Source organism: Narcine bancroftii, chromosome 11 (assembly GCF_036971445.1).
Source record: "Narcine bancroftii isolate sNarBan1 chromosome 11, sNarBan1.hap1, whole genome shotgun sequence".
In the NCBI taxonomy this organism is placed as follows: domain Eukaryota; kingdom Metazoa; phylum Chordata; class Chondrichthyes; order Torpediniformes; family Narcinidae; genus Narcine; species Narcine bancroftii.
In genome coordinates, this window is record NC_091479.1 from 70,389,739 (window position 1) to 70,402,328 (window position 12,590).

Genomic DNA, 12,590 nt, shown 5'->3' on the forward strand with positions numbered 1-12,590 from the left:
GTTCCTTTTACATATACTGTTTGGTTTTGTGATCGATTGCAACAGTTTTGGAAAGGTATTCAATCTATTTTTAATAGTCTATATAATATCTATGTTGTATTAGATCCTGATATATTTTTATTAGGGAATATGCAATCATTAATTGACTTAGGCTTAATTGATTATTAGATTTCTTTTATTTATTTAGCCTTAGCGGTGGTCAAGAAATGTATAGCGCTTACTTGGAAAGATAGAAATATATTAACCTTAGATAGGTGGTATTTAGAGATGAAGTCCTGTTTAATTATGGAAAAGATATCTTTTTCAATTCAAGATAGGATGTCTTTTTATAAGCTGAAGTGGACTCCATTTGTTAAGTACATGCAATTAAGTTTGATTTAAATATGTTTTATGTGTGATATTTTAGATTTGATAACTTTTTTTATTAGTATTTTTACCTGGTTTTTTTGTTTGTATGTGAGTTTTTTTTATATATATAATATTATTAACTTTATTAATTCTTCACTCTTTATTTTTGAGGGGGGGATGGGTTGGGTTATTTTTTAATATATAGATTTTTTTTAGTGGCCGTATATATGGGGGGGGGGGTTAGACTAATTTAAGTTAGGACATTAATGCTGTGTTGTAATAATTACTTTATTTTTATTTTTATTTAAATGTAATTTTTTTTTTGTTTTATTCATGTGATAAAATCTTTAAATAAAGTTTAAAAAAAAAGAAAAGTAATTTGCTCTGTTTTTTTCCTGCCTTTTGTTCTTTCAGTCTCTTCTTGTCTTTCTGGGTATTTATCACAACTGCAGGAATAATTATTCACTTAAACTGTGTCATTTGTTTTAATTTCTCTAAAAAAATATATCAAATTAGGTAGATAAATTTTAACTAATTTTATTTTGTTTAAAATACCATTTCAATGCTGGAAATTTCAAACACAGAAAACAAAACTATTGACAAAAAATTGAACAAGTAGCTTATGTAATACAGCGCATCTTAAAGTCAGGATCAGTAATTACCTTTTCAAGTTGACATACAAAATAAGTGAAGACTGGGTCTTGACTATAGTGAATTCATAATGTGAAAAAGAGAGCTCAGAGAATAATTATTTTTCTGAGGTAGTGTATATTCTACATAAAATATATATTTTTTATTTCTTTTGTACGCGTGGATATTACCGTGGTGGAAAGTAAAAGAGCAAGCAAATTTAGATTCCAATTACCCAGAAAAGAAATCCTAAAGATAAGATAATATTAAGCATTGCCCAAATTAATTACAGAAGTACATTATAATAACATTTTTTCATCAAAATCTTGTCCTGCATTTTACTCTTCAGAAGAACTGCGTGTCTCAGAGGTTCTGTAAATGATGTATTCAAAATGTCAGTAGTTAAAAGTTCTTTCACAACATCTGTGCTGATGGTTGTATCATATAACATTTGTTTCATTGTTAGGCTGGGCTGAAACTGCAATTTTCTTACTCTCAAAGAGATTAAAATGATCGTCACCCATTCGAAAACTCAGGTTAACACTGTGCTGGGGTTTGCTCAAGTTTTACTGGAAGTAGAGTGTTTAATTTTAAGTGGATGCCTCCAAATATTTCATAACAGCAGCATGAAAATTAGCATTAATCTTGTAAAGAAACCAACGTTTTCACCTCTTTATGCCATATGTTAGATATGGCTTTTAAATACAGGTACTCCCCAACTTATGACCTACTCAACCTATGTCCATCCACACATGTGAATGATTTAAAAAAAAAATCAATAGAAAAAAATTTATATAAGAAAAAATATAAAATTTACATGGTTTATGTTGTATTTGATGAACTATAACAGGGATACTGGGCCTGTAAGAGTCAAAATGTGGGTACTTACCTCATTAGTTGGTGTCCTATAGTCCATAGGTTGGGTGCAGCCATCTTGATTCTTGTGTGCATACATGAGTTTTCGGTTGGTGCATGCAGAGTGGGCTTACATTTTGGAGTTTGGATGGCTCATATGCGAGAGCTAAGCACCCTGATGCAATTGAATTAGCTCCCTTAACGCTGCAGGCGCCATCCGAACTCCAAAATGCGAATCCACTGTGCATGCACCAACTGAAGACTCATGTATGCACACAGGAATCAAGATGGCTTTGCCCAACCTATGAACCCCGAAACACTGACTAACAAGGTAAGAATGTACATATTGGCTCTTAGATGCCCTGTATCCTTGTCAAATTCAACAAAAATCGATGATGAAAAGAAGATTTGATTAAAAAGTTTGCTTTAAGACTTTGGCACTCCACGTGGGCAGGCAAAGTTCCAACTTATGTCCATTCCGGGATACGACTGATCCTTTAGTCCCAATGATGGTCGTAAGTCGGGGACTACCTGTACAGCAATGTACTTCCCTTAAATGCACTTTTATATTTGATTAACCATTGCAATTCCATTCTTGCACCTCTAAATAAACTTGATGCTTATGGATGGTGTTCTTGCAATAAAATATTTAGTTGTGTGAAAATGAGAATAGGCATGTGGGAGCACTGCTGCTGCAGTTACTCTTTCAAATCAGAGCAACTGTCTTGATAAATTGTTCAGACCTATAACATTGATTTGCTATTTCTCCCTATGTGGATGTTGTCTGACCTGTTAAGTTCCTCCAGCAATTTCTTGTCTGCTCAAGATTTCAGCATCTGCAGCTTTTGAGTTTCTCAAAATAAATATTCCTTCACTGCTACAGGGTGTGAATCCAAGATCTCCCAATGTAACAGCACTGCGTGAGTTCCTTGCTGGAAGGACTGAATAGGCTCAAGGTGCCTCATTCCTCCCTGTCAGGATTAAAATGTAAGTTATTAGCAGATTCTGCCAGCAGTCTTTGTAGAAGTTGTTTACATTCTTTAAGTATCTCCATAGACACGTATTCTTAGCCAAGGTGTCTCTCTCTGCAAGTTTTAAGATAAACGGGCAGTTTTTGATTCCCTCTGTACTGCAAAGATGGAGGGGCTTGAAATGGTCTGAGAACCTTTAGTGACTGTTTTAAGTATAATTTTAAGCATCATGTAATCATAGTTTTAGTACCATAAAACAAAGTTATAATAATGTAGTAAGCTATATAGGTTTAATAAACTATGGAAAACTCAACTCAACTTTGCTACAGATCTCTTTTGAATGAGTCATAAACAACAATGTCATTCTAGTCTCTCCAGGTGATTATAAAGGAAGATAGTCATGACATTCCCCTTTCAAGGATGATTACTGATGTTCCTCTACTTATAATAGTTCAACTTACAATTTTTAGATGTTACAATGGTACAAAAGCATGACTGTTGTTATTTATTTTTATGTAATACGTTGGTGCCTGCCACATTGACCACCGCCAGTGGGCTGATATCACCTCAATCCGTGCATCTTGGCGCCTCACAGTTTGGCGGGCAGCAACCTCCTTTGAAGAAGACCGCAGAGCCCACCTCACTGACAAAAGGCAAAGGAGGAAAAACCCAACACCCAACCCCAACCAACCAATTTTCCCCTGCAGCCGCTGCAACCATGTCTGCCTGTCCCGCATCGGACTTGTCAGCCACAAACGAGCCTGCAGCAGACGTGGACTTTTACCCCCTCCATAAATCTTCGTCCGCGAAGCCAAGCCAAAGAAAAAAAGAATACGTTAAAAAAGTAATGTACTCACAAGCATCATTGATTTTTCCAATAAACATTTATAATTCCTCTAAGATGAATTCTTTGTAGCCTTCTTGGTTACAGAAAGCTTGCAGGGACTAATGCAGTGCTGTCAGGCGAGATCAGTGTGGGGTTTGATATGTGCTATCATTGTTATACAAGGTATACCTTGATTCTTTTTTGACTTACAATGGATCTATTGGAACACAACTCCATTGTAAGTAGAAGAGTAGCTGTAGTTATGGACAATGAATGGTGGTTTTACCAGATGCCCAAATTCCAGAAAATGAATAAATCAAGAAATTGTTTCAGTTTTATGAATTTATTCCATTGAAAGTAACCTTTTCTTGTATATAAAGTAGAGTAACTGATCTGTTGAAAAGTGATTATGTTAAATTATGTTGAAAGAATATCCATGCAGTACAAGTGGTAGAGACATGTGATTTATTTTCTTCTGATGCTTTGTGTGTTTATTCTAAGCTACAATATTTATTGTTAAGTTTTATGAATGAGTGTCTGAACTGTTCAAAATTATGTGAAGATTTATCTCTACATTTAACTATTTTTCAATCCCCATTTTGTGGGATATATTTTTGGTTTTTGATGGTATTAGTTGCCTGGAAAAATAAGAACTTTTATTCCTGACTCCAAATATGTCTATTTCCAGTGCAATATAATATGGTCTCAGAAATTAAAATAAACAGATTTTAACCTTTATCAATCAATTGTGGAAATATATATTTTTACATATACTGTTTTTTGAAGTTCCGTAAGTTCAGATAGGAAATGTCACGTCCAGTTAGAATTGTCAGCAGTCTGGATTAAAAAAATTTTTTATCTCAGGAAATGTCATGCTTGATGTGAACAATGAATAAAACCTTTTTCTCTTCTGCTGTCAGGTTCCAAACCTGTTTCATCATCGTCACCCTGCCCCAGGGCTGAAAAACGAGCATTTTTGCATGAGTGGACCACCCATAGTTGTGGTAGGCTCCCACCTCATCAGCCAAGCACAGTGGTGTAGCAGTATAACTGCTGCCCCAGTGACATGGGCTCTGTTCAACCTCCAGCGCACTTTGTGTGGAGTTTGCTGTCTTTCCATGATTGTGTGAATTTCCTCCAGATGCTCTAGTTTCATCCCACATTCCAAAGATGTACAGATTGATGGATCACTATAAACTGGCCACTACATGTTGTCACAAGTGGAGGTTGGTGGAATCAGGAGTTAATGGCAATGTGGGAGTACAGGAAAATTAATATGGGTCAGGAGAGAAAAAGAGATTGTTTTGTGAAATGGCATAACTTTGATGATTCTTTTAAGGATATACTTTCTGAGATTTAATAAGGAAACTGAAGACATGTTAAATAAAAATAAAGTGGAATGATCATCATAACAACTGAAAAGGGATAAAAACACAGCAAGAGCAATCAATATGTAGCAAAATGATTCAGAAGTCATCAGTGTTAAGTTTAAGGTTAAAATGTGGCATTTTATGTTTATATTAATAGTTATTTTTGCAGAACAGAAACACCCTGAAGTTGTTATTTTTAATGTAGGTATTACAGATGTAGGTAATTCAGATCTGTTAAAACCTAGTGCTATAAGGATGTGAACAAATTCATTTTTACAGACAGCTTGATTCTGGCTGTTTTTATTCATTATTTTCTTACAGCAACAGTCTGAAGCATGGAGCAGGAGGAAAATTAATTTATATTTGTTTTTAATTTAGTGATGCAACATGATAACAGGCGCCTCCAGTCCTCAAGCTTGTACCACCCAAATACCTGCAAACCCATATGTCGTTGGAATGTGAGAGGAAACCAGAGCACCTGGAGGAAACCCAGGCAGTTACACTGAGAATGTGCAAACTCCTTACAACGCCGGATTTGAACCCCGGTCACCGGGGCTGTAATAGCATTTCCAAATCCGCTACGCTAATCTTGCTGCCCCATGATGCTGTGAACAACCGAGGCAATGTTCAGCATTCACACGCCTCACCTGGACAGATTGACTGGGTTCTGGCCTTAATATGTGTACTCCTTTTTAATATTTAACTGTTATTTTTACATAACACTTCAATGCTTCAATGCACACTCTTACATCGTTTAAGTACTGTTTGACCTGAATCCTGCAATCAATGTATTGACAGGACATTCATAAACATATGAATTATGATTAGGCTCTGGAAGAGAAATATAATTTACACTGGTATGGTATAACATTACTAACATTGGATTTATGATAGTAAATTATAGATAAATATAGTTATTGAGAGGATATGGAGGATGTTGATTTAAGATTGCAATTCAAAGCTTGAAAAAGTGTGGCACATTATTTAATATTCTTATACATATATACACATGTGCGCACGCGCGCGCACACACACACACACACACACACACACACACACACACACACACACACACACACACACACACACACACACACACACACACACACACACACACACACACCTATATTGTATTATTTTTTAAATGCCACAAATATGCTATTTGATTTATTTTCTTTCTCCTGTATCACGTTCTCCCTTTATCACTCAACGAGAAACTTATCCGTGTGTTGAATGCCCAATTTAAAAGCAGAATTCAGTGGAACCAAATTTTGCCAAGGGAACACAACTCTCAAGTTCAAGTTTATGGTCATGTGTACCAAGATACAGTGAGAACATTTATTTTGTGAGCAATTCGGCAAGGCAACCCATTGACAGTACAGCAATTAAAAACACAGTGCAGAGTGACAGAGAGAGAGAGAGAGAGAGAGAGAGAGAGAGAGAGAGAGAGAGAGAGAGAGAGAGAGAGAGAGGGAGGGAGGGAGGGCATTTAAACAGAGCAAAGGGAGTATTTATGAGTGCAGTTTGTTCCGGAGTCTGATAATGGTGGGAAAGAAACTGTCCTTGAATCTAGTGATTTTACATTCATGAATCTTCCTCGCAATGGGAAGAGGGGGAAGAGATTGTGGCCAGGGTGGAATGTCTTTTAATACATTGCTTTTCTGAGACAGCAGGAAGTGTGGATGGGGAAACTGTTTGTATGAGATGGACTGAGTTGTGCTCACTGCAGTGATGCCTCCTGACAGGATGTTTTAGATGGGTTCCTGGAAGTTGCTGAGGGGCTCGGGTGACATGCCAACTATGCTCAGGCTTCTGAGAAAGTAGAGGTGCTGATGCATGTTCTTGCCATCACCTCTATGTGGTTAGGCCAGGACAACTAATTGGTGATGTTTACTCCCAAGAACTCTCTTCCATTATATCTCTTTCTATTTTGCAGTTTATCACTCTCTCCCACATTCATATTATCGCTCTCATTTGCATTATCTCTGTCGCACTTATATTCTTTCTCTGGCACGCATGTTCTCTACTTCTCACTCTTCCTTTCTCTAATTGCTCACTACATGCCAAGTGTGCCCATAGGGCGATCATCTTCATTTGGATTGGATGATGAAGGTTGCAGTTAACTCTCCATTCAGTGAAAAGAGAGGATATGGATGTAAAAGATGATTGGCAGAGAGGAAATTAGGAACTTTCTTTTTCAATGTAGCAAGTCTGGAGATGAATTAATCACTCTTTCTCAATAGATATCTGGTAAGACCATAAGACACAGGAGCATGAATAGGCTATTCAGCCCTGCCATTTAATCATCAGCTGATCCATTTCCCCACTAAGCCCCAGGTTATGGACCTGCTCTCCATAACCTTTGATACCCTGGCTCTATTTTAAATACACCCAATAACTGCCTGTGGCAACACATTCTGTGGAATTACCACCCTCTGGATGAAGAAATTCCTACACATCTCTGTTCTAAGCAGACATCCTTTGAACCTGAAGCTGTGCCCTCTTGTCTGAGACTCTCCAACCATGGGAAACAACATCTACTCTGTCTTTGCCTTTCAACATTCAAAATGTTTTAATGAGATCTCCCCTCCTTCTCCTAACTTCCAATGAATACAGGCCAAGAGCAGTTCTCATATGATAACCCTTTCATTCTCAGTATCATCTAAGTGAACCTCCTTTGAACCCTTTCCAATGTCAGCACAGCTTTTCTTAAATGAGGAGTCCAGAACTGCTCACAATACTCCAAGTGAGGTCTCACCATTGAGAAAGTGGTCTGGAAATTCCACTATATAACCCTCTCTTTTCAACACTGCTGATCGTCAATGTGCATAATTTTAAATGTGATCATTCCATACATGTTGATTAATTAATTAGTTAATTGCTCATGCCCATTCAAGGAAGGGGTGAGGTTAAATGACCACGCACCTGCCTTCACTGACAGGACAGAGGTGGAGAGTACCTTCAAGTTCCTGAGTTCACATAACAGAGGACTTTTCCTGCCACCGGCATATCAAGGCAACCATGAAGACAAGTCCACATCTCTACTTTCCAAGAAGTCTGAGGAGATTTGGCATATCAGTGAACATTCTATCAAACATCTAAAGGGGTACAGTACAGTGGAAAGTGTACTGACTGCATCATGGTCAGGTTTGGCAATTTGAGTGGCCAGGAAAGCAGAAGGCTGCAGAAAGTGACAAACCCAGCCAAGTTCAGTGCACCCCAATGCAGACATCTATGTGAGATGCTGCCTCAAGAAGGCAGCCAGATTGGACCAGGATAGAGCTAGATAAAATAGGGGAGAAGGTACCAGAACATATACTTTATAAGTGAGATGAAAAACTGGTGCATTATAGAAGTTCACCAGTACTGCACCATCTGCTCAACATTTGGAAGAAGATTCACGTAGAAAGGAAAAAAACAAATTACCAACTACCAAAATTATTATTGATGCAAAATCAACTAATCCCTTTCACAATAGATAACCTTTCCTTTAGAGAATGGGAGAGAAAAGGGATTAAAAGAATAGAAAATTGTCTTTTTATTATCATTTGAACAAATGAAGTACAAATATGGAATAACTCATGGTACAATGTTTGCATCCCACCAACTGAAAACCTACTTGAAGGACAAATTGGGAAGCAGACTGAGGTTACCAGAAGGAAGCAGCTTTGAATATGTGATTAAAGACACAATGATAATTAAAAGATTTATAACAAACATGTACATCAAGCTGCAAGAGAAAGAAAATGATGAAATAAGCTATAAACCCAAACAAAAGTGGGAACAAGATCTAAACATAAAGATAACAAATGAAATATGGGAAAAGCTATGCTCCGGAACTATGAGAAATACAATAAACATGATACAATATAATAGGTTACACAGGCCCCAAAAGTTAAATAAATGGGACCCAACAGTATCAGATAGATGTTTTTGGTGTAAGAAGGAAACGGGAACAACAGTACATGCAATTTGGGCATGTGAGAAAGTGAAAATGTTTTGGTAAGATCTAAACCAGGTATTAAATAAAATCACAAAAAGCAACATACCAAAAAGTCCAGAGATCTAAGTAATATAGAAGTAAAGAATTAGGCCTCAAACTGAATGAAGCGCAAAAAAGATTTATTATGATAGCCTTAGCTGTAGCAAAAAAATGTATAATGTCAACCTTGAAATCAGAAGAGAGCCTGAGAGTACAGCAATGGTACATAGAAATGAATAAATGTATTCCATTGGAAAAAAAAACATATAATTAAAAAAATAAAGTCACATTATTTGAACAAATTTGGGAACCGTACATGGAACACAACAGAGAGGGCCTACTGCAGACCTCCACCCCCTAAAATGATAGAATGAGAAGAAGACAAAATGAACTGACCCAGTGAGTAAAAGTAGATGACACAATTTTCTTGTTTATTTTCACTGTGTGATGACATTGTTTAATGCGTTTAATGTATTGTATATGTTGAACATTGGAGGGGGGTGGGAGGAGGGAGGGGGAAAAAAGGGGAGAAAATGACACTGTGTATATTCAAGAGGGAAATGTTTGTGTGTATTTTGATTAATATGGTTCATAGTGTGAAAAATAAAAAAAATTAAAAAAAAGGCAGCCAACATCATAAAAGGCCCCCGTGAGCCTCATCACAATCTCTTCTCACTAATATCTTGAGACAGAAGGTATAGAAGCCTGAAAACCAGGACCCCAGATTCAAGAACAGTGTCCCTCCCCCCCCAAAGAAAAAGCCATCAAGCATCAAACTTCACTCACCCTGACCATAAAGCTACTCTGGGGGCCAGCAAAAGATCTGCCGTTGAAATATCAGTTTTTTTTTCCTTGCAACTATATTTATTTACCCATCCTTTTATATTTATCTCTTTTTCTGTCTTGGAATGTTGTCATAATTTATTGTTATTGGTGTATCTTATATACCTTTGTAGTAGCAGCAAGAATGTCAGTGCATTTGTACATTGTACTTTTGCATATGAGAATAAATTCTCATCATCTTTATCTCCTGTCATCCTATTTTTTATTCTTGGTTCTCATTCTTTCCTTAAAAAACAACACTGAGTGAGAGGAAAGTGATATATTTTACGAATGGATGAAAGTGGAGTTTTTGTTGATTTTTGGTATTAGAAATAGAAGCCTCTTGTGCTTGCTCCACAATTTAGTAAGATTATGTCTGTTTTTTTAACCTTTGCATCACTTTCCATATCAGGTCACATGATTATTTTGCGGAAGCCTTACAGTGCAAATATTGCCATAAATTACATTTCAAAAATAAATAAATTGTGCCAAGGTGAGGTAGTGTCTGGGAGTTCATTGTCCATTCAGGACTCTGATGGCAGAGGGGAAGAAGCTGTCCCTGTGCTGCTGGGTGCTTGTCTTTAGGCTCCTGTACCTTTTTCCCCATGGTGGTAGTGTGAAGAGGGCATGGCCTGGGTGATGAGGGTTTTTGAGGAGAAAGGCTGCTTTCTTAAGACACCACCACTTGTTGATGCCCTCGATGGAGTGAAGACCAGTGCCCGTAATGTCGCAGGCCAAGTTAATAACTCTTTGGTGTTTTTCCCTGCCCTGTGCATTGGCACCTTCATAACAGACAGTGATGCAGACAGACAGAGGGTTCTCCACAGCACACTTGTAGAATATTTTTACTTCTGGTTGGCTGCAGCATGGTGTAGCAGCAGCAGTCAGATACTCCTGCCTACTTTATACTTCTTCCATCTATTTGGTTCTTTATTTTACTTTTCTTTTTAATATATTTTTATTGAGTTTAACATAATAAGCAAACATAATAAATGATAATTACATAACGAATCAATAGTGTACAAGCAAATACATACCAAAGGGAAAGAAAAAAATGATTAAGTAATAAAATATGCAGCTCTACATTAACAGTTACTTATAATAACTCCATCTAGTAATGAACATAATGAATGCAACCATGTCAGACCCATTATTCGAATGTTATATTAAAATAATAAGGATTAAAAAAAAGAAAAAACCTAATGGACTAAAACTAAACTAATCTAATCCTCTCCCTCTAATCGTTACCTTTTTTGTTCTTTACAACCAAAGTATTTCATATTTTACACCTTTCCTTTCTTTTTATCTATAATTACTTTAAAATGACTACAAGAAGTGGTAAATTATAAGAACTTCTGATGAGAAAAGGAAGAACCTAATAACAAAAAAAAACTCCATTATGATATGATTCAGATCTATAGAACAAAAAAATTAATAAATCTCTGTAATGTATAATTTACTTCCAAAGAATGCCCCTAAAATAGGGACGCATGTCGAGATTAAGATGGGAAGTGGATTTAAATAGACAAATAGATGTGAAAGACTGGATGGAATTATGTGGAGATAATATGAGAAAAATTATTAATGTTAGATATAGGTTGGTTCAATGCATTTTTTTTGCTTCAGCTATATTTAACCCCTCAAAAATTTTTAAAAATCAATTCTATGGAGGCTATTTCTGAGCTACTGGATCAGCACAGACAGTCATTAGCCAACACTTTTTTTTAATATTTTTTATTTTTCACATTATAAACCACATTGATCAAGATACATACATTTTTCTTTTCAAATATATACAGTGTCGTTTTCTCCCCTCCCCTCTTCCCATCCCACCCTCCCTACCTCCCCTCCCATTCATTTAAAGTACAGAATCTAAGATACATTAAACCCGTCAAACAATGTTGTCACTCAATAAAAATAAACAAGAAATTCCACTGAGTCAATTCTTTTCATTTCCTTCTCCTTCTGTCATTTTAGGTGGTAGATGTCCCCGGTAGGTTTTCTCTATTGTGTTTCATGTATGGCTCCCATATTTGTTCAAATATTGTAATATTATTTCTTAAATTATATGTTATTATTTCTAATGGAATACATTTATTCATTTCTATATACCATTGTTGTATTCTCAAGTTATCTTCTAATTTCCAGGTTGACATAATACATTTTTTTGCTACAGCTAAGGCTATCCTAACAAATCTTTTTTGTGCACCATCCAAATCAAGTCCAAATTCTTTGTTTTTTATATTACTTAGGAGGAAGATCTCTGGGTTTTTTGGTATATTGCTTTCTGTGATTTTATTTAATATCTTATATTTAGATCTTCCCAAAATTTTTTCAATTTCTCACACGTCCAGATTGCATGAATTGTTGTTCCCATTTCCTTTTTACAATGAAAACATCTGTCAGATACTGTTGGATCCCATTTATTTAACTTTTGAGGTGTAATATATAGCCTGTGTATCCAGTTATATTGTATCATATGTAACCTCGTGTTTATTGTATTTCTCATAGTTCCAGAGCATAACTTCTCCTATGTTTCCTTCTTTATCTTGTTCCCATTTTTGTTTAGTTTTACCAATTGTTTCCTTATTCTCCTTTTCTTGCAGTTTAATATACATATTTGTTATAAATTTTTTGATTATCATTGTGTCTGTAATCACATATTCAAAATTACTTCCCTCTGGTAACCTCAGACTGCTTCCCAATTTGTCCTTCAAGTAGGATTTCAGTTGGTAGTATGCCAACACTGTATCTTGAGTTATATTATATTTATCCTTCATTTGTTC

At 36.1% G+C, this 12,590-nt stretch overlaps 1 long non-coding RNA gene across 2 annotated transcripts in view; it reads left to right on the forward strand.

The window, feature by feature from the left end:
* The window catches only part of LOC138745877 (uncharacterized), a 65,661-nt gene extending 59,730 nt beyond the window's left edge, over nt 1–5,931 (forward strand). For both annotated transcript variants that reach the window (XR_011346559.1, XR_011346558.1), the window contains exons 2-3: nt 2,717–2,820; nt 5,379–5,931. This is a non-coding gene — a long non-coding RNA (uncharacterized lncRNA). The remainder of the gene's footprint in view (nt 1–2,716; nt 2,821–5,378) is intronic.
* Nucleotides 5,932–12,590: the final 6,659 nt, after the last annotated feature.